This window comes from Echinops telfairi, unplaced genomic scaffold (genome assembly GCF_000313985.2).
Source record: "Echinops telfairi isolate 266 unplaced genomic scaffold, ASM31398v2 ScPeMD7_7424;HRSCAF=8462, whole genome shotgun sequence".
NCBI lineage: Eukaryota > Metazoa > Chordata > Mammalia > Afrosoricida > Tenrecidae > Echinops > Echinops telfairi.
Window position 1 is genome coordinate 69,652,945 of NW_022111324.1, and position 26,060 is coordinate 69,679,004.

Below are 26,060 nucleotides of genomic sequence, written 5' to 3' on the forward strand. Positions count from 1 at the left end.
CCTCATATAAATATATTTGCATATGTACATGTCTTTATCTAGACCTCTATAAGTGCCCTTTTCCTCCCAGCTCTTTCCTCTATTTCCCTTGATTTTCCTCCTGTCTGGGGGACATTTTTTATAGTGTGTGAATGACTTACTTGTGTGAAGGATAATTGTATATTTTTGGGCAGAAAGTATGCTGCTAATACTATTATACAGAAATTAAATAAAGAAAATTGTGGTTCTGCATAATTAATGGGATGACCTGAGACAGTTGATCTGTTGGTATTTGTCACTATTCCTACTCCCTTTCAGGTGCTTCACTGAATTACTAAGCTAAAAACCTGGAAAGTACATGTTTGACAGGGCTTCCATTATATTTTACTGGTGAAATGCTAGTGAGCTTCTCACACTAGAATTGGAAGGCCATCATTCTTCCTCAGTAGTGGCAGACAGATGTTTGGGCTTTGGCAGATGTGGGATCTTGTGGTGGCTTCAGGCATACTCCCATAAATCGTCTGCTTCAGTGCTGATGCAGCTGTGACCATCAGTGCCATTTCCTTGAGTCCTGGTGGGTGACAGTGTCAACTTCCAGTTTTTATTTTTATGAAGTCTAGTAGTGAACTTGAGAATGAATGGTGGCCTTCACTGCCCTTCACACCCTTACCCCTGCTAACAATTTTGCAAGCACATAAATCTTTGTATTAAATCTCTTCCTGCTTGGGGTTTCTGTTTTCAGGACTGATCCTCATTGATATACACTTGGTTGGAAATTGTTCTAATGGGTTCTTAAATTTATGTTCTTGTAAAACAAGTACCATAGTTTTATGTATGTATTTGCTGTGTTTAAAAAATTATCATTGAATTACATTGTAAACATAGCTGTGTTTTTTTGCTTTCCATGTTTTTCAGATGTATCCTTGCTTTTTAGTTTCTTGCTGCATAGTATTTCCTTCTTTAATTCTAACAGGGATCAAAACTCCTGGATTGCTTTCAGCTATAAAGAAGGGTCCAGGAAATGTTGTTGTATATGCCTTCTTATGAACTTGTCAGATCATTTTTCTGGGTTTATATCTAAGAATGGATTTACTGAGTCAGGAAACTAAACATAGTTTTTAAAAATAGTTTTATTGGCATATACTTTGCATATCATACAATAATTCAGTCTTATTAAGAAGAGTGTGCAGCCATTACCACAGTCAATTTTAGAACATTTTCTTCTTTCTCAAATCATTGTTTTTGGCCCTCTGTTTTTCCCAAACTTCCCCTGCCAAGTCTCTAGGTACTTATTAATCTAGTTACTGTCCCTGTAGTTTTACCTAACCTGGATTTCATATACAGAAAATCAAACAAAACAAGAACAAGAAACAAACACACACACACCCCTCAAAAAACCCCAACAAAATAAAACAGAGATTAACCTCAATAGAAAAGAAAGCAGAAAATATTAAAAACAGGAACAACTTTAATATGGGTCAAAAGGGAGATTAAATGAAAGGGTGGTACATTTACTGTAACTGCCTCTCCCGTAATTGACTGTACAATGCTCTCTCTTTGATATCATCCGGGGACAATGGTCAGAGGGGATTCGCTAGAGGCTTAATTCATGTGGAAATCCTGAAAATGGATTCTGGGATTCCACTGTCATCGATAGCCTTCTGCAAACTGGTGGCACAATTTAAGCTGTGACGCTGCTCCCTCCTTTGGATTTGGGTTTTATTATTTAGCACCCTTGGATCATAGAGGCAGGTGAACTTCTTCCATGTGGACTTACTTGACGCATCACATTGCTGCTAATTTTGAAGCAAAGCCTTTAAGACCTTAGATGCTATTCTTTATGTTAGCCATGCACCATCTAACTTCTTCAGCACACCCTGCTATAGCACCTATATCTTCAGTGATCTCTTCATGGCGGGGGGCATTAATCATGGCTATGTCATATAACTAAATATTCTTAGATTAGGAGTACAATTAAGTGCAAGCCCCAAATATATTAATATATCTATTATTTATATATACCTGTGATTCACTTTAAAGACATCATTAGCATTTTATGCTAGAAAACATTACCAAGCATCTCCCTGGTGCACAAGGTAATTCCATTGATAGTTTCATTACGTTAGCCGATGGTATAGAATTTGGAACACTGGAAAAGAAAACTATACATAAACATAGTTAATTTTGTTAAACTCTGGAAGGTTCTTTCTTGAGTGGTAGCTCTAGTCTACACTTTAACCAATTGATGTCCCTTTCTTTTTTTGGTATCTTATTTTTATTTTTGCATATGGTTTTTGTTTCAGTTTTATTTTTATGAGTCCTGGCAATTTAGAACACTTCTTCATATATTTCTGTCTTTTTTTTCTTATTGAGTTTCCAGTCTTATCTTGTTGAACTTTTCCTCTTTAGCTTTTTAAAATATCAGTCTTTCACTAGAGTTAGATCCTATAACACTTGCCTCAGTCTGTCACCAACCTGTTATGTCTGCACATGAAGTCCTTCATTAATTAGAAAATTTTCATCTTAATGAGATGAAGCCGCCAATTTTTGCTTAATAATTTGTGGATGTGGGGTCTTATTTATGAAGAAATCTCCCACCTGTAGAGTCCAAAGGTACTCTTCTGTACAATCTTATATTGACTTTGTCATTTTTTCACTTAAGGTTTTAATTTTTTAATATAGAGTATAAGGTAGAGACTTTGCTTAATTTTTAATTTATAAATGAAACTGATTTTCCCAGCCCCATAAATTAAGTGATCTCTCTTCTTCATGGGTTTGTGCTCCCACCTTTAACACGTATCAAGTACACACACACACACACACACTTTCCCAAGTTCTTTATATCTGTCCCATCAATCTATTTGTCTGTTCTTGATGCAGAAATTTTTGTTCTGATTTATAGGACTTTGTAACTATATCTGTTAGCATTCAGTGTTCCATTAATTGGCATTTGTATTTTCACCCAGATAGGTTTTTTTTAACCCCAGATTTTACTTTCTATTTCCACCCTCTTTCATGTGAATTATCTATTGATAATCTTTGCCCATTTTTATTTTGCCATCTTGAATTTTTTCTTATCATTTGAATCAGGGTTTATATCGTATAGAAAGTAACCCTTGCCCATCGATTAATTCAGTATTGTTTTGTTCTGAGTATCAAATTTGGAGTTAGATAACTGTTATAAAAGAAGAAGAAATGTAATTTCTGGGTGAGCGATTATATATGCCTATATGAGGGAAGGTAAAGAGTATTGCTCGTAGGGTTTCAGTTCATACATTCAGGGGTTTATTTCAAACAAATGTGTTTAAACCCGAGTGCAATCAATGCTTGGTTATAGACAAGTTCTCTCAGCAATACACTTGTCTTAATCTCCTTAAGTGCTATACACACACACACACAAGGTCTAATCAAGCAATCAAAGCAGTGGTTTTAGGGGGTCTCTTGGGCCAGACAACTCAACTCAGAAGGTTATGGCAAGTGTTTTTTTGGATTCCTAAGGCATCATGTTGATATATTTTCTCAAAGGTCATAGAGCCGTCATGGGTGTGTATTGTGAGGAAGTTTTAAGAAAATGGACAACTGCGTTGGTCAGTTAAAGGGCAGTGTTTTCTCAGTTGTAACAATGCACCTGCTCATTCTTTAATGGTAACCTGGGCTGTCTTACGAACATGTCATTAGGTGCTACACTCCATCCATCCATCCTACCGCCATGATCTTGCACATTCAGACATTCTTTTTGAAGCCCAAACTAAAAGAACATTGAAAAGGAACATGCTTTGAGTTCCTTGGGAATATCAAACCTGTCTTTTTGATGGTGTGTAGAATGGAAGGGAGCAGAATTCTTTGGAGAAGGATTAGAGAGATGGAAAGCCTACCTTCAAGAGCGTATAGACTGAGATGGAGGATATATCAAGAACCAATAGCTTCATGTTTTGATGTTTTTCTTTAATTATGGTTTCTATGACGTTTTTAGCAATACTTTTAGACTTACATCTTGTGCATATGTGTGTATACACAAATATGTGCTGAGAAAAGAGGATATCAATAGAGCCACTAAAGGCTAGTACTTGAGAATGTAGACATTTCAAACAAGCACTCAGAAAAAAATCACTCTTTTGCCCAAGTTTACACAGCTCCTTATTGGCAGATTCAGAACTTTACCTCCGGGTCCTGACTTCCCACCAAAACACTTTTTTTGCACACCGTATGGCCTGTCCCTCAATTGTGTGTGTGTTTGTTAGTTGACAACTTGCTGGAGAGTAGCAGGAGAATGAGAGAGCTGGTTTGGGGAAGGAGACAGTCCATGAGGGAGTGACGACTTGGTGGGGGAGGCAGTCAGACCCTAAGTAGAAACATTGCCTCTTTCACAGATTTCAGCTGCAGTATTTCATTCTTTGCTACACATTTTTTCTTTGTGTGTCTGTTTTATGGCAGCTGTGTCCCCCACAGCCTCTGACTGCTAATAACAGAGCCCAGAGTTATGCAGTAAGTAGTAGCAGACCATGAGAGCACCCCAGGGGAGCAGCCAAACTGTAGAGTCTCCCTGCCTCCTACCTGGTGAGGGTCTGCCTGGGTATTTGGGGCAGGTGCTGCCCAGGTCCTTGGGAAGAAAATCGGTCCTTTCCTGGAGGTGTAAATTCCACACAGGTCTGCAAAATAGAGGGCTTGATGGGAAAGGCAGTCTAGTGGAAATAGTTGTTCTCTGAGAAGTAGACACTAGTCCTGAAGAAAGGAGAAGAGGAGATGGTGTGAGGGTCATGTGTTCAGAGGAGGTTATAAATTGGTGCAGGGGCAAGTTGCAGGGAACAGCATTAAGGAGATTATCTTGAAGGTCTGGGGAAATGGAGTTCATCGTTACCATCAGTAAGTCAAGAATTAATAAATGAAGAAGAATCATACCATAGCCACCACTAACATCTCCACTTTTTATTGAGAATTAGCATATTGCAGGCACTATCTTAAATGTTTTACATGAGTGATCTCATTGAACATCTACTTAATCTATAGAGGGGAGAAAGGCACGGTTTCCTACTCTTGTAAAAAGTTAGCCTTGAAAACTCACAGAGGATCCGATAGGATCGCTATGAAGTGGCAACAACTCAATGTCAGGGAGTTCGGGATTGGGAGTCTATAGGGATTGAAAGGTGCCCTGGTCAAGTAGTGGGTTATGTGTTGGGCTGCTAACCCCATGGCTGATAGTTTGAAACCACCAACTGCTCCTCGGGAGGTAGATGAGGCCTTCTACTTTCATAAAAATAGTCTGACAGTTCTACCTTGTCCGGAAGGGTCCCTATGAGTCAGAAGTGACTCAATGGCCGTGGGTTTGTTTTTGGTTTTGGATGAGGGTTAATAAAGTTTCGATCTGTCAACATCTGTCGGCCTTCTATTTGTCAAGCGCAGGTCAGCCCTGTTCTTCTCTTACATTCACTTGGTATAAACAATTTTGGAGAAAAAAAACAAGTTTTCTTTTTGTATATGGCAATGTTTTTTTGTTTTCCACACCCCAGAAGCTTCTGGACGCCAGTAATCATGCTTTACTCATCTCCGTGTTACCCTCTCCCACCCTGCCCGCAGCCCCAAGCAAAGCAAACCCAAGTCCCAATCAAAGCAGCAGCAACAAAAGCAAAGCTCTCTCTTGTGTCTGTCACGGACACACGCTGCTGCATTGGTTTATGCTTTTGCAATGACAACAGCCAGCCAGTGTCCGGGAGAGAAGAGAGGAAGAGATCCAGAGGCCCAAGACACACATTTGCCTTCCAATCCGGTCACTGTTTCTAAAATCTTATGCTTCCATTTCCATATGTGTAAATCAGGCATAATAAGATTTACTCATATGGTTGCTGCAGACATCAAGGAGACTGTTGTGAATGTCCTTTTCACACAAATGAATAGTAAGAAGGGGCTTCAAACAGTTTGTGGGAAATGGAATGAAAAGTTAATAGAATTTTCCCAGAAATTTTAAAAAGTCCCCCTCCCCCATATACAAGTACTGTAATAGTTATACATTAATATTTGGTGAAACTAAAATGATGTACAACTTGAAACATGTTTCTCCCTTTGTCTGTCTAAGCTCCCTGTCTTACTGCCCCACTCATGACCATCTCTACTCTATTACCCTGCCCTATTTTGTAACTCAAGTCCTTTTGTGCTGCAAAGAAGTTATTATGAGGTATGAGGCTATAAACTGAAAAGTTGGTGGCTGAGACCCAATCAACAGCACTGCTGAAGAAAGGATGGGCTATCTGCTTCGCCATCACAGCCAAGGAAACCCCATGGATCTAAGTTCTGTGTAGCACATGGGGTCCCATCAACTGGAACTGAGCCGATGGCAAGAGATGGGGTTTTGGTTTTGATGCTGTAACTGGAGTCCCCACAGGCGATAGCAGCAATCAGGCCAGACTCATCCCTGTACTACCACTTCCCACCCCGTCCTGTTCCCGCTCCTAACCGGAAACAAGATGATGGTTAGCACACTTGGTTTCTAAGTTTTGTGAGGTTTAAAGTTCAGTTATACCCAGAGATGTCTTCAACCTGGTTCTCAACCTTCCTAGTGCCACGACCCTTTACGACAGTTCCTCATGTTGGGGTGACCCCCAACCATAATATTATTTTCGTTGCTACTTCATCACTGTAATGTTGCTACTGTTATGAATCAGGCAGCCCCTGTGAATGGGTTGCTTGACACCTAAAGGGGTCGCAAACCACAGGTTGAGAACCACTGACTTAGACAAAAGGCCTGGTGATTTATTAAAAAAAAATCAGCTATTGAAAATCCCATGGAACACAGTTCTTTTCTGACACACAAGCACTAGTTATGAGTCAGAATCGAGTCTACTCCCAAACCAACGCTGTGCCTTCAAGTCGATTCCAGCTCATAGGGACCCTATGGGACATAGTAGACCTGCCTCTGTGTGCTTCTGAGATGGTAACCCTTTATAATTAATAGTTATCCCTTGGAGCAGCTGATGGTTTTGAACTGCTGACCTTGAGGGTTGCAGCCCCAAACATAACCACTAGAACACCATGACTTCTGGTATTAGCCCTACAGCAACTAGTATATTGTAACCAGTCTATACACCTCCATACAACTCAGGAATCAAGTGTTTGCCTATCTGGGATCCAAGTGCATGACTACAACAGAGTAGCTGCTTACAAGGTATTTGCTAAGTGAATAAAATGAATGATGGCTATTTCCCTAAGGAAATACATCTCGACCGCATGATAAAATTGGGTCAACAGAGGATAAAGGGCAATTTGTAAACTGCAAGCAAGAAGAAGAGCATTTTCAAGTTTGTAGGGTTCATTCTCCAACTCAAAGGCCAGGAAGTGGAATACTCAGCTTGCAAGTTCTATTCTTGCTCTAGAATTTTATGACTCCATAAAGTGTGTTAAGTAGCCCAACGATTTAATATGCAAGACGTTCAACTCAAAACTCTGAAATACCACTTTTTTATTTTCCTCAAAGCTGGAACTATTTCTCCCTAATTACTCATGTTTTATGTATTTTTAAAAGATAAAACAGGGACAAAAACAAGTAGCAGCATCTGCTCTCCACATTTCTCTCCCTCTGACGTCCTTAGGATATTTTCTTCTCTGCTATTTCTTTCTTTCTTCCTCCCCAACCCCCCCAAATCACATTCATCTGAGAATTAAAGGGTAAATGCTTCATTTACTCCTAAGTGGCTTTCTAGGGTGCCTGTGATTTAAGATAGGCGAGAAGAAGACTGGGACGAGGCCCCTCCACTTGCAGCCCTCCTGTTCCAGGTGGGACAGCGCGAAGACCTAGCAGGCAGGGAGCCCTGGGCTTTCTCTGAGAAAGAGAACTCTATTGAGTCACAGCAACACAGTCACAGTGGACTGCCTCAATCCTCGACCTGCTCTTGGGTGTTTTTAGTATGGGAGACTCATTCTCCAACCAATCAGAGAGGAAGACTCAGTTCAGCCAAGGCCTCAAGTTCCTGGTTGGGCTATTGGTCCAAGAAGAATTCAGGAAAGGGTGTGCTCAGCAGGTTCAGAGAAGTCCAACACATTTTTAACAGAAAGTCTTTTTGATGAAGCATCTCAGTGCCACATCCCTGGGATTGTTAAAAATCCCATAGTTTCTGCTCGGCTGATTTCTGACTCATGGCAACCCCATGTGCGTCAAAGTAGAGCTGTGCTCGATGTCGTTCGCAATGTCAGGTTTGCAGAACTGGGCCCTCAGACCCTTCTTCCAAGGTGCCTTTAGGTGGATGTAAAACTCCAGCCTTTCAGTTAGTGGTCAAGCACATGAACCATTTGCATTACCCAGGACTTTCTGGAGGTGGTTACTAGAATGTTATACCACAGCCTGTGGCAATGGTGGCTGTGGCAGATGACCAGGTAACTAATGCTCGCTTAGAGTTAGGCTGACCGTGGCCAACAATCCACTGAAGAAAGGACACAAATGGAGAGGTTCGGTGGCTGTGGTGTTCTCCTTCTATGAAAGTCTCTCTAAGGAACCTGTTGATCAGAAAATACTCTTTTACAAATGAAAATTAACGTCACCATCCCTTCCTCTTTGGTCAGTAAGCACTAAAGGACACGGTTTTATAACCCAACAGTTGAGGTTCCAGCTTGTTCAGTTTTGAAAAAGGTGACTCATTTCTCAATTGCTCTGATTGCCAAAGTGTGTGCCCAGAGAAATTTATTTTCTTCACTAGGATCTGATGTAGACTGTATGTGAAACATGGGGACACAGTTAAAATGATGGAGGGTCACCTTATATATTCGAGTATAAGCTGATCCGAATATCAGCCGAGGCACCTAATTTTACCACAGAAGCTGCATAAAAGTGTGCTGAAAAATTCAGTTTATACACGAGTATGTACTGTATATTGCAGTTCTCACAAAGGGAATATGCCGGAGTGAAGAAAATGACTCCTTCCTCAGCAAGGACTTTGAAGTCTGAAAACAATACCTTGAAGGCCCCATTAAAGATACTGTATCTCAGTTTAAATGGAAACTTTTTCTTAAACACAGTTAAAAAAAGGATCTGTCATCTCAAAATAGGAGCTGTCCAGGAGTTGAAGAGGGTGCTGCCTGCCTTGGCGAGGCACCGACAGGAGAGGATCGTTTCTCACGCTTACACGCACCTTAGCACCAATGAGCTGGATGCTCTGCAGACGTGCACAGGTTACATCACCGCCTATGTAGACTTGGACATGAGCGGTAGACCAGACCCCTATGATGCTTTGATGAATCTGACAGGTAGTGAGATAGATCATCATCATGTCACTTGCAAAAGAGAGTATGACAGTGGCAATCTGCACGAAGACATTTGTCAGCTGATTGCCTGGCTTGCAGAAGACCCTAAGTCAGCCACACTATTAAGGACATTTCCCTTAAATCAAGAGAATGCTTGACCAACTCAGCAGCATTTGAAGAAGTTTTCGACCAGAGCGGAAAGCCAGGTCTCCATTATGAAGCACTGAATCAGAAACGGTTTCCATGAGTCACAGACATCTCCCTTCCCCATCTTGCAGCAGCTGGACACATGCTGAACAATCTGTGCGACAGACAGAAAGTGTCACTGATGGTGGCTGAGAGCCCCCCTCAGACTTGGATTACCCCTGTCAGACATAAAACCCTGAAAATAACAGAAATTGTTCTATTGTTTCCAAGTTTTGAAATTTGACCTGAAACACATCGACACACATGTGGAAACCCGTCTACATTTCTGCTGTCTGATTAGTTCCCTGCCTGTTGTCTGTGGTGGACTCAGGGCTGTCCTGACCATGAGAGCGTTCCAGGGCCCATGCCCCAGAGCAGGAGGAAAGCGCAGCTACGTTCTGTGATGTCACAGCAGTTTGACACATCACCACCATTCTCTTTCCGCAGATCTCATTGCATGCCACAAACTCTTCATTTACTTTCAGAAATCTGTTTGAAATTTTGCTTCAAATTCTTCTAGGAAGAACTTTAATTCCTCTAGAAGGACTTTATTTTCTGAGGGAAACTGTGACTTTTATTTTGCTGAACTGTAGATCATTCAAAAGACAGTGCAGTTACACTTTCTTGTAAAAATTTTTTTTTTCATCTTGGCCCTGGATCATTTGTTTATGAATGTTTGAACATATTTCATTCTTGAGTAGATGACTTTAATAATTCCTATTTATGCTCACCTGGAGGTAAACATTTGGCTAATGTAAGTCATGGAAACTCTGATTAATCCTGCTGCTAGCAATATTTTTTGAAGAGATGCTGGTCCCTATGTGATAGAGTAAAACCAGAAGCTGGTTTTGAATATAATTGTATGGTTGAAAAGACGGAGCTTTTTGTATGGTTGGCAAGAGAGGGTGCGAATTAACATCCTCAGGGGCCCATAGCAGAGGCCATCCTGAAAGAACCTCAGCAAAAGGGACCTGACCACGTCGGGAGGGGTCTCTTTGGCTTACTGCGTGCCTTTTCATCCGCAGAGACCTCAACATGATCAGATAAGCATGGGGGTATAAACGATGTGTTTGTAACTTTACTACATGTGCTCACAATCACTATGGAAGATCATTTTTCATATGCATACAACACCGATGGCCTTAAAAAGTAAAAAAAACAAAGACTTCAGTGGAGAGCAAATGTTCTGAGAATGATGAGAGCAACGAGTGTACAAATGTGCTGAGATGCCTCTACTGCTACTGGATCCATGACTCTCCAGCCACTGGCTTGTGATCTTCCTGCATTCGTTGTCATTGCATGTGTTTCATGAGTCTGAAGAGGAATTTTTAGATTGGTATGGGACATATGGGCTAATATCGGACTTACGGATTTGATCTGGACTGGGCTGGGACGTTTTCTCAATATTCAACTGCTCTTGTATATAAAGCTCTTTCTTTCTTTCTTTTTTTAAATCATTTTTTGAGGGCTTGTACAATTCTTATCACAATCCATCCATTCATCCATTGTGTCAAACACATTTGTACATTTGTTGCTTTCATCATTCTCAAAACATTTGCTTTCTACTTGAGCCCTTGATATCAACTTCTCATTCCCCCTCCCTCTTCGCTCCCCCTCCCTCATGAACCCTTGAAAATTTATAAATTATTATTATTTTGTCATATTTACATCATCCAATGTCTCCCTTCACCCACTTCCCCGCTGTCTGTCCCCCAGGGAGGAGGCTATATGTAGATCCTTGTAATCCATTCCCCCTTTCTACTCCACCTTCCCTCCACCCTCCAGGTAGCGCCACTCTTACCACTGGTCCTGAAGGGATCATCTGTCCTGGATTCCCTGTGTTTCCAGTTCCTATCTGTACCAGTGTACATCCTCTGGTCTAGCCGGATTTTTAAAGTAGGATTGGGATCATGATAGTGGGAGCAGGAAGCATTTAAGAACTAGAGTTAAGTGTATGTTTCATCATTGCTACTGCACCCTGACTGGCTCGTCTCCTCCCGTGACCCTTCAGTGAGGGGGTGTCCAGTTGCCTACAGATGGGCTTTGGTTCTCCACTCTGCACTCACCCTAATTTACAATGATATGATTTTTTATTCTTTAATGCCTCATACCTGAACCCATTGACACCTCGTGGTCACACAGACTGGTGTGCTTCTTCCATGTGGGCTTTGATGCTTCTGAGCTAGATGGTTGATTGTTTACCTGCAACCCTTTAAGACCCCAGACGCTATATTTTTTGATAGCCAGGCAACATCAGCTTTCTTCACCACATTTGCTAATGCTCACATTTGTCTTCAGGGATTGTGTCAGGAAGGGGTGCATCATGGAATACTAACTTAATAGAACAAAGTGTTCTTGCATTGAGTAAGTACTTGAGTGGAGGTCCAATGTCCATCTGCTGTCTTAATTCTAAACCTATAAATATATGTACGTAGATCTATTTCCCCACCATCCTATATAAATATATTTACATATGTACATGCCTGTATTTAGACCTCTATAAATACCCTTTGTCTCCTAGTTTTTTCCTTTATTTCCTTTTACTTTCCTCTTGTCCCACTAACATGCTCAGCCTTCATTTGGGTTTCAGTAATTTCTCTTGGTTACATTGCCCTAGCTGAATCCCTACCAGGCCTCTCACACCCTCCTTGCCACTAATTTTGGATCACTCATTGCTCCCTTGTCCTTGGCTTGGTCAACATCACCTCCTTTCCCCTGCCTCCCCCTCTCCCATGTAACCCCGGAACCATCGGTTCTGTTGTTTTCTCCTCCAGACTGTTCTTCCAGCCTATCTTATCTGGATAGATCTGCAGAGATAATACTATGCACCAAAAAACAAAGCACAGCAAGACAAAGCGACGAAAGAGAGCACAACGATGACAACAAAAAAGAAAACCAACGACCGATAAAAGAATAAATTAATAAAAAATTTTTTAAAAAGTTTAAAAAGAAATAAAAGCGTGTAAATAGATCCAGGTCTGATTTTTGAACTCTAGTCATCTCCTCCAGTCAAGTCCAATGGTTTGTTGTGTTCTGGTCCCAGAATCTATCCTTTGCACTCCCTCGGGAGCTTCCTGCTCTGCTCCCCTGGTTGTTCTGCTGCATGCCTTTAGTGTTTTGCCTCTGTGCCACAGGGTCAGTCTGGGCCAGTCCCGACACTGACACTGAGTCTCCAGTTTGTCCCCCTTAGGGCTATGGGTCTCATAGTGGGATCAGCCATATAGTCCACTCTGTGCATTGGCTGTTTGGAGCGGGGATATCGTCCTCCAGGCTTGGTGGGCCAGGATGTGCTCCACTCTCTCTTCCTCCCCCTTCATTTTCTCCCTTGTGCTCTGATCAGACATGCCCCTCTCTCCTACCTGCAGCTTCAGTGCTGTCTTCTAAAGTAAATTCTTCTGGGGGGAAGGGCAGTTGTCCAGGTAGCTGGTATGGGGGCTGAGCCCTCAGGCCCCTCCACTGGCTCCCCTCTCCATCTGGCATGCTACATTCACATCTCGGAACACTGGATTTAAGTCTGGTCCCTTTTTCCCTGTGGAGACACAAACATTACCCTCCCCTTGCGTGGGACAGTGTCCCATTCACTCACCACACATCTCTTTTTTTATTCCTTTCCTCCGCCCCACCTCCTTTTTAGTTGGCTACAGTATGTACCCCTGGATTTGGTCTGGCCCCTGCCATACTACGTGGACCTCACCGCTGGAGCATTTGTATACAGTAGCTTTTTCCCTGTGCCCCTTTTGCTTTTTACTTTACTTTTCTTTCTTTCTTTTTTTTTATTATAAACTTACCTCAGTGCACTCATGTTGTACTTGTCCTTTTGTGCTTGGCTTACTTCACTTAGCATAATTTCCTCCAGTTCCTTCCCATGTGGCAATATGCTTCATGCGTATTCATTCAGCACTGCTTTTAGTGATGCATAGTACTCCATTGTATGTATGTACCAGAGCTTTTTAATCCACTCATCATTTGATGGAAATTTGGGTTGTTTACAACTCCTTGTGATTGTGAACTGTGCCGCAATGAACATTGGAGCACAGATGTCTGGCCGTGGTTTGTTTCTTGCCTCTTCTGGGTATATGCCCAGTAGGGGGATTGCTGGGTTGTATGGTAGCTCAATTTCCATCTGTTTGAGAAATCACCAAATCGATTTCCATAGTGGCTGTACATATCTACAGGTCCACCAGCAGTAGATGAGAGTGCCTATCTCACTGCAGCCCCTCCAACACTTGTTGCTTTCTGACTTTTTGAATTGGGCTATCTTTGAGGGTGTTAGGAGGTATCTAATAGTTGTTTTAATTTGCATTTCTTTTATTGCTAATGATCCGGAAAATTTTCTCATACGTTTATTCGCCATTTGGATTTCAGACTCTGTGAAATTTATGTTCAGGTCCTTTGCCAACCTCCTCAGTGGGCAGTTAGTTTTTCTCTTATTGTAAGCTTGCAAAGTATTTTAGTAATTTAGTAGATTTTAGTAGTAAGGCCTTTGTCTGATGTGTCATTGCTAAAGATGTTTTCCCAGTCGGTGGGCTCTCTTATTAATCTCTTGGTGAATTATTTTGATGTACACAGGTGACTTATCTTCAGTATATCCCACTTGTCTATTTGTGACTCCTCTGTATTTGTATCCCTCCCTATGTATTCCCTGTGCCAACGTTCTCAGGTCTGTCCCAATTCCCTCATTATTATTTCAGGTTTTATCTCAAGGTCTGTGATCCACCTTGAGTTTATTCTTGTGCATGAAGTGAGCTAAGGGTCTTGCTTCATTTTTCTGCAGGTAAATATCCACTTTTTGCAGCACCATTTATTGAACAGGGCATCTGCTTCCACTTTGATTTTTTTGGGCCCGTATCAAAGATCAGTTGCCTGTATGCTGATTTTTTTTTTCTGTGTCTTCAGCTCTTTTCCATTGGTCTGAATGTCTGTCGTTATACCAGTACCACAATGTTTTGACTACCGTGGCTGTATAGTATGTGCAAGAGTCAGGTAGAGCAAGCCCTCCCACCTTGTCCTTCTTCTTGAGGAGTTCTCTTAAAGCTCTTTCTTATGCACATATGAGTGTCTATGAATTTGTTTCTCTAGTCTATCTGGACTAACACACCATCTCTTGGGCAGACATACCATCTCCAGGTTTTAGCAGATGTACTTTCTTAGTGATACCACTTCACCTTCATCTTTATGCCTGGTCATATTTTTCTCTTTCCTAAAAGTTTTTCTGTTTTCCTTTCCAATTTGCCATGCGTTTCAGCAGTGCACTTCAGGCATTCTTGTTTCTTGCTCCTCCTCTGTTCTGTAAGGCTTTTCTTATATCGGCCAGATAGGGGAGACAGAATCATGGCTATAAAACTAAACCAAATGCACTACCATCGAGTGGGTTCCAACTCAGAGTGACCCCATAGGACAAAGTAGAACTGTCCCCATGGTTTTCCAAGGTTGTGAATCTTTGTGGGAGCAGAAAGTCTCATCTTCCCCCTGCAGAGCACCTGCTGGGTTGGCCACCCACACCATCACCAGGGCTTCTGGAGATATGACAAAATAAGGGTGGGAGATTACCAAAATATTGGTTTTCTTCATCAAACAAAGCATACAGCATCCCTGAGGTTTCATGTGATGAGCATCATGTACAAGTTCTAGCTCACTGTCAAGAGAGCATCTCCCTGGGTCTCCCCCAGTGAGTGAGAAAGCTGACAGGAAGGATCCTGCTCAGAGTCAAGGGCAGAGCATGGTGAGGTTGTCGCTCACTCTTTCACCTGCTCCAACAAGACTTTTAACGTGGATTTCCTTTACACCAGTGGTTCTCAACCTTCCGAATGCCACGACCCTTTAATATAGTTCATGTTGTGGTGACCCCCAACTGTAAAATTATTTTCATTGCTACTTCATAACTGTGATTCCCTACGGTTATGACTTGGGCGACCCCTGAGAAAGGGCCATTCGACCCCCTAAGGGGTCACGACCCACAGGTTGAGAACTGCTGCTTTAAACCTTGGCTCCCTCCTGGAATGCTTTCCACATTCCTGCCTATTAAAAACCTGCTCATTTGTTGGTTTGAACCACAAATTCCAGCCCCTCTGGATGATTTCAGGGAGCCCTTGGCTGGAACACTTTCATTCTACCCAAGCTTGTCCCAAATCCATTGTGCTAGCTGTCCACTCAGCCTCCCACACCAACAACTGGCGCCATTGGTACTTGTGCCAGCTTTGCTTTCCTCGGGGTTTTAGGTGCTGAAGGGAAAGGACCATGCCTCACTCTTAACAGAACTCCTGCCTGGGTCTTTCTTTCTCTTTTCTGTCACTCCTTCTGTTTCACTCTTTGTCGTCTCTTTGATGCATTGTGGGAAACACTCCTAATTGGCCGCCCCTCCCTCCAGGTGCCCTGTTCCATCTTCCACACTGCCCTAAATCATCTTTCTAAGATGCATATTGATAATGCCTCTCCCCTGCTAATGTCCTTCAATGGATTCCTGCTCCTTTTAAATAAAATTGCTACAAACATCCTCTTAACATGACTTCCAGGCCCAGCTCTACCCTTGCTCACAAATCATCTAATTTCCCCGCTGTTATTGAACTCTGTGTAATTGCTCCCATTGTCTATTATGTTTTTCCCAGGTGTGAATACCAGAAAAACTTCAACACCATCTTTGAATATCCAGTTTCAATATTACTTCCTTGGGGAATCTTCCGCTTCCTGTTAGTGATTAGCTCCGCAGGCTCTCTATTATAGAAAGCATTGCATTATGAAGATCAGAGGAGATGATGGGCATAAAAACTTTAACATAGTACTTGGCACTAAGGTTATCTATAAATGCTAGCTATTATTACTTGACATTCTTCTTCTTAAGATCTCTATCAGCAGAGTAAGCACTGTTTCATTCTAATGAAGACACACAGTTTGTGTCTATGAATCTAGAAAAGCACCCGAACTATACTAACACATATCCCAGTATCTAGCAACGCGACTGTAACCCCTTACAAAATAAATCACTTTTTTCTTTATTATTCTATTCTCAATTTTAAGGTCAAGGCTGTGCGGCCCATCTCTTATACATAAGGGAGGTAAATACTTACCAGAAGTTCATTTTGGGAATTCTGTCTTTGTCCATTTTCTTGCTCAATGTGCTGTCTATTCCAACTTTCAAGGTTGAGTTTACTCCTCACAGTTAAAAAAAATCTTTTTATTTGAATTGGGTGAAGATTAAAGAGCAGATCATCAGCTTCCTTTCAACAGCACATACATATTTTGCTTCATCACCTTGAAGGTAATTCCCTCAATATAATATCACATATCCAACTTCCTCTCAGTGTTTCTTATTTCCATTCCACCTTCCTTCCTAACCCAGTTGAACTTTATCCTTGGGTAAATTCTGCTCTTTTTTGATCTCAAATGCTTCATTATTCTAAAGTGTGACTATCGCATTGTTGTTATATCTCACTCATTCCTCATTGTTCGCCTCAAAATTGAGCCACTGGAGTGAGTTCAATTCCAGGCCCGAAGGATGACTGAGAACCATAGTCTGGGAGTTCCACCAGTCTCTGTCTGACTAGCAAGCCTGGTATCTTTTAAGATTTTGAGTTTTGTTCCACATTTTCTCCCACTCTATTCTGGACCTTCTAATGTGATCCCTTTCAGAGCAGTTGGTATTGGTAGCTAGGCCCCAGCTAACTCCTATAGCCTCAGGATCATGGAGACTGCTTTTCAAATGGTCCACTAGTCCACTGGACTAATTCTTTCCATGCCTTTTCGATTCTCTTTACTCTTCTTTCATCTGGACAAATAGCGATAACTGCACCTAGATGACTGCTCACTCGTCTTTGAGACCATGGTCCCTATACACTAAAGTTTGACAGAGGGTGTTTATAAATGGATGTTTTACTTTTGTTGCAAATGAATCCATGGATATGGTGGGTATGATAGTCTGGACAGGAGACCTCGGCCTAATGGGTTCTGGCAATTCCAACGACAAATCAGGTTTTCCTTTTACTTCTCAAGCATTTATCAATGTGAGGAGAAGCAAGGACTGAGAGATTAGTTGAATCTCATTGATAGTATCTCACTAATAAATCCTTCAAGCTCCAATGCTGAGAGACAAATGATAATTCCATTCTCTGAGCTCCTTAGATGTTGACTTTCTAGTTTACTTTTGGTGATGTCTGATTGTCTGGTTCCCTGATTCCAGGGAGACTCCTGCCTCCTCTTATTATTAGCCTTATAATTCACCCAGATCACTACTTCCATTTTCAAAGGATTCAAAAATGATTGAGATGTTAAATTTGTCCTGCTGTACCTGGGCAGAGATAAGTATGCCGGATTGATTGAGTTAATTGGGTTGGATTTCACAAGATGCCAGATTCTTGGTATCTGATCACAAAATAGGTCATATCCATACACACCCTAAGTGGCCCAGTGATGCTTACTCACCTACTATATGAAAGTTTGAGCTCACTGAGCAATGTCATATAAAGAAAAGCCTAATAATCTGCTTTCATAAAGATGACAGTCAAGAAAACCTTTATGGAGTAGTTCTACTTTTAACATATGGGATGGCTTTTAGTTACCATGGCCTTGAAGGCTACCAATGGTGTGGTATATATACATGATATTTGTGGTTTAAAGGACTAGTTCTAAATATCTAAATTCATTTCTATCAAATGCTGTACAGATTGGCTAAAGAAAGCATAGAAAATTCCATTAGTTTTCTCTAGTCTTAATTTGTCTCTTTAAAGTAATGTTGATCATGCCAATTCCTCATGAATTCCTCAGGAGATGTTGGAATCAAGTTTTGATTTCCAACTCCCTCCCTCAAATAGTGTTGATTTAGCAGTGCAGAGAAGTTTTGTGTCAATTTATTTAAATCTCACATAAACCCTAAGAAGAATTAAAGATGAGGAAATGAGCTCAGATAAGTTAAGGACATGATCTAGGGTGCTCCCAAGCAGTAGTTAGAACAGCTGAGATTTGGATCAGTCTTAATCTTGAGCTCTATCTGCTAATACAAATTCTGTTTGGATCACAGCCACTGTTGTTCTCTTAGGTCTCCGAAGGTCAGGAAAGCTTGAAGAGGTGAAAATGTCACTTTTATTAATGGAGGAGAAAGATAAAAGTTTGGACTCACTCTTATTTCCATTGACTACCCCCAGTGCCTAGGATGAGGATGCCAGTAGATAGTTCAGTAGATCATAGTGTTGAGAGTCTTAATTGATGCTTACAAGTCATTTGAAAGCTAGATACTAGAGTCTCTACTTCACATCAGATCAATTAAGAGTAAGCACAAAAGGAATTGGAAATAAGGTAGGCCATAACGTTACTAACTTCTCAGTAAATAGCAAATGGAAAACACAAACAAGCAAATGAATCTCCAGGTCATCAAACCAGTATCTATATTGCTTTATTGGAGCATGACACATTTGTCAGGATTATGAAGTGATTCAAAGAAGATCATTGAAGTGGAATAACAAGACTCCTCCCTCCACTTAGAAGCGATCAAGACCATGAGGAAAGCAGGGGTGGGTGAGGACAATGGCTGCACTTCTCTCTACCTTACCTGCATTTATGAAAAGTCATTATAGCAGGATGGCTTGGAGATGAATATCCCAGAACAGCAGTATAACTTTGGGATCTAGAAATGAAAGCGCTTATTCAGTCGGGGGAAAGAGGTTGTTGATTCTCACCACCCTCTTTTTTTTGGCCCCAATGGAGAGTGAACTTTGTCTCAATCAGCAGTGGTTGGCAGGCATGAGCAATGCTTTCATGAACATTTCTGACTTAGCTAAAATTAGTGCAGGGTAATCATGACTTCATATTGCCCAATATAATCTGTTTTGTGAAGAGAAGGGACGATGTTTTTCAAGGCATTTTTAGCAGCAGCAGCAGCAGCAGCAGCAGCATCAAAAAGAACTTGTAATCAACTCCCAATCATCCCTCCTGAGGGAGAGCATACAGATGACACACAACCCCCAAATCCTTTACAGTTGTCTTTGATTACTGTTTGGATTTCAGTGGAATGCAGGTGTTCTTAATATTCTGGAAATTCAGGTCATTTCAAACTCAACACCGAAGGCACAAACAAGACAAAAATAACCCCAGAGGCCTAGAAAGGCTGCACAGTTCTCTCCAGAGGGAGTAGGGATGGACTCCTTCCCAGCTGGCCCTGTGATGACAAAGGGAGTACATAACTGGTACAGTCACGCAAGGAATCCTCCCATAAATGACGTGGCGGGCACCTCTTGTGCTACAAGCAAAAGGAAGGTGTTTTGCTTTTAATGAAATTGCCAACCTATAAAGAGAACACAGGATAAAGAAATAAGGAACTGCTTCTTTAGCGATGCTGAAAAAACGTAATAATTTCGAAATCAGGTGTCTTAGGCATTCCCTTGCTATGTGATCTTGGAAAGATGACTGAAGTGTCTTTGAGCCAGTTTACACATGGATCAAAGGGTACACTAATGCTTACCTTGGTTCTCATGCACAATAAATGAAATACTGTGGTAGTATAAGAATGGCGCAGAGGCCATATCTGACGTCTTCAGGCTACAGAAGGGAGTAAGAGAATCCAGGTCCAGAGCTGCCCAAAGATGAGTTTTGTGAGGCATGCCTCCACTCTCCAACTTTATTCTGACACCAAATGTTCCCCTCATGACACTCTACTTCTCTGCTGGCTTTGGCGATCCATTCAAGAGTTACACGGAATCCACTGAAAATGCTCATTATTATGGGGCTTATTAGGGGAGCTCACATGTTAAGGAAAGAGTTCTTTTGTCCACTCTCTCTCTGGTCCCCGGCCTCTCATGAACACAGTCTTTTGCCTTGCTCTGGCAAGTAGTACAAAGCTCTTTCAGTGCTGATAATTACCCAAATTGAAGCCCATTCTGCGAGCCAGCTTCCTGCCCCAAGGCACTCAGCTTTACCCCTTCTACGGCCAGAGAAGCCTGCCACTCTGTCTCATGGTCTAGTGCTGCTCCTCTGTTCCCTCTCCAAGCAGGGGTTTTACTACTGGCCCTTCACTCCTGGCCCTTCTTCTCGGTGGTTGTGGGACCTTTGTTTCTGCTTCTTAAATTGCTCGCTTTATACCTAGGGTAATGGCAAAGCCAACCAGTTACCTCTATTAGAGTGTCACACACCATATTTGCATGGTCTCACCAGGTCATTTTTTGAGTGTTACAAAGATTGTCTATAGAAGTCTTATATGAAGTAATTTTACGTCACCGCAGATATTCACTCACTCACTGCCATGACATCGATTCCAACTCATAGCGACCCTATATAGCTAGAACAAGGGAGATCTGCCCCTGTGGGTTTCTGAGACTATAACACTTTACAGGAATAGAAAGCCTCATCTTTCTGATAGAAATCCACCATGCATTTGTCTGATGTTTGCATGTTGCTCTGATATTGGACACTATGCCCCCTGTATTTCACCAGGGTCACACATGTTGCACAAGTTTTAGCAGAGCTTCCAGACTAGAACATCCCAGGAAGAAAGGCCTGCTTCTGAAAAGTGCTCATGAAAAGTCCACTATACCACAGAACTGATACAGTGCTGGAAGTTAAGTTCCCCTAGGATGGATGGCACTATACAATAACTACAGCAGTGGACTCAAATATACCAACGATTGTGAAGACAACTGAGTCCGGGCTACAAGACATTCTGTTTCACCTAATGTCGCTGATTTTGAATCAACTGAATCAACTTAATAGTGACTAACGACAGCCCTGCAAGTGGCATTTTACTGTTATTAGGAAGTATTTGAACTTAGTTAAATTTATTTTGTTAATAGGTACGTAGAAGTAAGATATGAGGTAAACTAGCTTATGAATAATTGAACAGAAGCCTGGACAAACAGAAACACTAACTCAGTAAGGAGTTCTAGAAAGAAAAAAATGTTCCCAAAGGTATATTTAAGTTAGAAAAGTTATCACCAAATGTATGAGGTCTCAAGTGTGAGATTAATACACTATATCCAGTTATGTTTTACCTCATTCTTAGAAGGACTAATGGGGGGTGGTGAATGCATGTATACTGAATAGCCATTCTTAGGATGTTGAAATCTTTGCATAGGGTGAACTTTAGCTTTTAAGCCTAATTTGTTTTTAAATATCCAGTTAGATATATCTTATATGTATATTTTTTTGCTTGATGATCATTTGGTGAAGATTTTTAGAGGGAGGCAAACAAAGTGACCATCATTTTAGCAATTTATTCCATCTTGCTTTGCAAGAAAAAATGAGTTCGAAGTAATTTCCCATGCCAGTTCCTAGTTTTGCTTTGTTTTTGTTTCTAATTATATTTGAGACCTAGATTCAAAGTTATATTTTATCTTATCTCATCCATCGCAAATACACTTTTCACCCCCACCTTCTCTGTTCTGGCACCTTTCCAACCAAATCAGGATTTTGTCTTATTTTTCACACTCTAATCTCTTCAATCTTCTTCCCATCATACTACCAGGCACATGAGATAGGCAAAGAGTAGGACACCGGGGATTAAAGATATACCAGGACTTTCTCTTCTCCTCAAGGAGTTCACAGGGGTAAACATGTAGTCATACTTGGAAAATTGTAACTATGGAGGTCTGAACCTGATACAAAAATGAAGTTACTTTCCGGGCAGCAAAGGTGAAGAATAAGAAAAGTGAGCCAAACTTTCAGTTTGATTCATTCATTCAACCAATGTACTTTGAGCAAGTCGGAAGTATCAGGTCTGTTTCAGGTACATAATAGTTGCTCGATGAACTTTTGTTGAATATTGAATGAGTGACTCCAACTCAGGTGCTATGTCTACCCTGGAAGTTTATCAGGCCTGTTCTATGCTAAGGAAACCTAGTGCCACAGTGGTTAAGTGCTCAGCTGCTAACTGAAAGGTCAATGGTTTGAATCCACCAGCCATTCTATGGGAGAAAGATGTGGCAGTCTGCTTCAGTACAACCTGCTTGGAAACCCTACAAGGCAGTTGTACTCTGTCCTGTAGGATTACTGAGCTTCAGAATCCACACGAAAGATTTGGGGATTGCTCCTAAAATGTGGAGTATACCACAGTGAATAAACAAACAGATATGCAGTGAACTGGTGAGTAAAATCTATAGCATAATGCTATATAGTGCTGAGGTCAATGGAGACAAATACAGGAGAAAGAGAGGTAGATAGTTAGGGCTATGACAGATTATTAGAGGGCGAATTAAACTTTTTTTGAAACATAATTTTATTTTATTTCTAAACCATTTTACTAGGAGCTAATCTAGACAATATACCATTCTATAGTTTAATCACATTAAGCACTATTAGACAATTGCAACCATAATTCATTTCAAAACATTTTCTTCCTTCTTGAAATCTTGAAATCAGTTCCCCTTATCCCCCATTCTCTCCCCCACCATCCTTCCAGGAAGCTGTATTCTAGGTTTTGTCTAGAGATTCACCTATTCTGGGTTTCTATACTAAAAAACATAGAAAAACACACAACAGAGAGTCAAAAAGGCTACCAACAACGACAAACTACAACAAAGACAAACCCCGCTATGAAAAAAACATATAGAAAATATTAAAAGCCAGATCAAGGTCAGAGTGTATCAAAGGGGAGATCAAATGACAAGGTTTTAACCATTCAAGTCAAACTGATCATTTTAATCTACTATCGAAGTCTCTCCAATACTCTGACAATCAGGTGTGTACCATTCCTCAATTATGGTTAGAGGGCTATCACCATAATTGTTTCTGTTGATCTTGAAAATGTATTTTTGGCCTTCACTATCATCCATAGTCTTCTGCAACCTAGAATTTCAAAATTTAATCTCTGATACTGTTCCCTATTTTGAATGGGTTTATATAACTTACAAAATCCTTGGGTCCTGGATGTTGGTGTTTTTCTTTCACGTGGGTTTAGTTGATGTCTCATTTAGATGACTGCTTGTTTGCAAGCAAGTCTTTACAGCTCCAGATGCTATTCTTTCTGATAGCCAGGCACCATCTCATTTCTTCACCACACTTTTCTATAGCACCTATATCTTCTGTGCTTCCTTCATGAGGGCAAGTAATAAGCAGGGTCATGTCATAAGAGCCAATTGTTCTCAAATTGGAGTAAGGATTAAGTTCAAATCCAAAATACATTCCCGAGTCTATGTTTTTTATCTGCCTCTGGTTCACCATCTCTATCTATCTATCTATCTATCTATCTATCATCTATCTATCTATCTATCTATAGTGAAAAGGAATATAACAGCAAATTAGTCCACACAGCAGCACAGAGAGTTCAGTCCAACTCACTTTCATGGGTCAGTTAATATTCTGAAGGCCCTTTCAACTCACGTGGCCACTAGCCCAAGGCCAAGGAAGCAGACAGTAGGAAGATGAAGTGGTGAGGTGTAGCAGAGGCCAGTAGCACAGTTTGGCGAACAGATTGTGGTGGAGCTTCATGGTGGAGCCATGTGAAGAAGCTGGCTGAAAGTGTGGCATCTGTAGTGGTGGCAATATGAATGGAGTCAACCCACAGGCAGCAGATGCTCCAAGGTGGTGCAATGTCACTGCATGGAACAGCATGGCACAGCAACATGGTTTTTAGCTCAGTCAACAGGTAGCACAGCCCAGGTGATGAAGCAGGGTAGCTGTGCTGTGTTGTCAGGCAGTGTGCTGGCCTGACAACCAGGGAGAGAGAGAGGGAGTGCAGCCTCCAGAGAGCCATTTATCTCAGTCACACCCACAAAGGAGGTCATCAAACTGCGATCTGATTGACAGGCTACACTCCATCCATATCTTCCTCCAGGTGCCATGTTAGCACACACACACAAAATCTATAACAGTCCACCCCATGTTAACTTGGCACTTGTACACAATCTTTTACACAGACATAATCTTCAGACATTAATGTACCTAACATCATATAGTTGACATACATATAAATGAAAACACACTGACCCTATTTGTATCTGGTACATTATACATGAACAAGAGAAAGATATTCGATAAGTACATATAAAGAAGAAATACTGACAATCACAAACCTCTCCTTTGCAATTGATCATGTGGTCGTAACTGATACATAGAACTGCCTGTCTCCATTACCCATTCTGTTTTCCCCTTGTCCTCAGTCAGCACCTCAGCTGATCATGGTGATTTGCCTGGTAGGGTGACCCAGACTTTCATTCCTGAGGGGTCTGGGTCATTAACAGTCATGTCAGCATTGGGTTGCTGTAGTTTACCATTTCCTTTAATGACAGAGCATGGTAGTACTAATAGACCAGCTAAGGAATCTCCTGGATTCCAGACATAATTTTCTTTACCTCCATTATATACCACCAATCCAATTTCCCCTTGGTAATCAGGATCAATCACACCACTCAATACAGTGATACCCTTCTTTACCTGTTGATCCAAAGGCAAGAGAAACCCAAAATGACCAGAGAGCATTCTTAGCTTCTGCTGTGTTTCCAGGTGGGAGTGTTCATTTGGAACTAGGACCTCCAGGCCTGAAGTGTATAGAGTTTCTGGGACAGGAAGAAAAATGTTGCAAGAGAATCATTAAGAGTAATAGCGAGTTGAGCCACTCTAGCTTTCACCCTTTGGTTCCTGGACTCATGAATCCTGGCTATTGGAGACACAACACCATATATTGGTTGCTGGTTTAGAGCATATCCAGCCTCCTGGAGAACATTTCCCCTGCCCTGTAAGGTGTTGCCACTTAGCTGGCACTGTAAATGTGTCTTTAGAAGGCCATTCTCTTGTTCTGTCTAGCCAGTTGTTTCTGGATAGTGAGGAACATGATACGACCAGTGGATTCCGTGGACACAGGCCCATTTCATTTGCTGTGAAGTGAGTTCCTTGATCTGAAGCAGTGCTATGTGGGATGCCATGCCAGTGGGTGATGCATTCTGTAAGTCCACAAATGTTAGTTTTGGCAGAAGCATTGCATGCAGGGAAGGTAAATCCATATCCAGAGTAGGTGTCTATTCCAGTAAGAACAAAATATTTCCCACTCGTGATGGAAGTGGTCATATGAAATCAACCTGTCACCAGGTTGCTGGTTGATCGCCCCAATGAATAGTCCCATATCTTAGACTCAATAGTCCCATATCTTAGCTTCTGCTGCTGCCAGATGGGGCACTCAGCGGCGCCAGTGGCCAAGTCAGCCTTCGTGAGTAGAAGTCCATGTTGTTGCGTCCATGCATAACCTCCATCGCTGCCACCATGTCCACTTTGTTCATGTGCCCACTGGGCAATTACAGGAGTGATGGAGAAAGAGTGCTAGTCTCCACAGTACATGTTATTTTATCTACTCTATTGTTAAAATCCTCCTCTTCAGAGGTAACCCTTTGATGAGCATTCACATGACACAATAATCTTCATATTCAGAGATGTCTATACACATATCTCTTCCTCACACCATGTCACCAATTTTCCAGTTATGTTCCTTCCAATTCCCTGACTATACAGCCAAGCCATTAGCACAGCCATTAATCTATATACAGTCCCATATTTGGCCATTTTTCCTTCCAGGCAAATAGAACTTGCACTGCTCAATGTTCTGTGCATTGCGAGGATTTCCCTTCACCACTGCCCTTCAGGTAGATCCCAGAAAGGGGTTGTAGTGCTGCTGTTCACTTTCAAGTTATGTCTGCATATCATACAGAGCCATCAGTAAACGAAACCTGACTTTTCTGTTCCTCAGTCAACTTATCATAAGGAAC

At 41.5% G+C, this 26,060-nt stretch overlaps 1 pseudogene; it reads left to right on the plus strand.

The window, feature by feature from the left end:
* Positions 1–9,634, plus strand: part of LOC101643681 — a 66,707-nt pseudogene extending 57,073 nt beyond the window's left edge.
* The last annotated feature ends 16,426 nt before the right edge of the window (positions 9,635–26,060 follow it).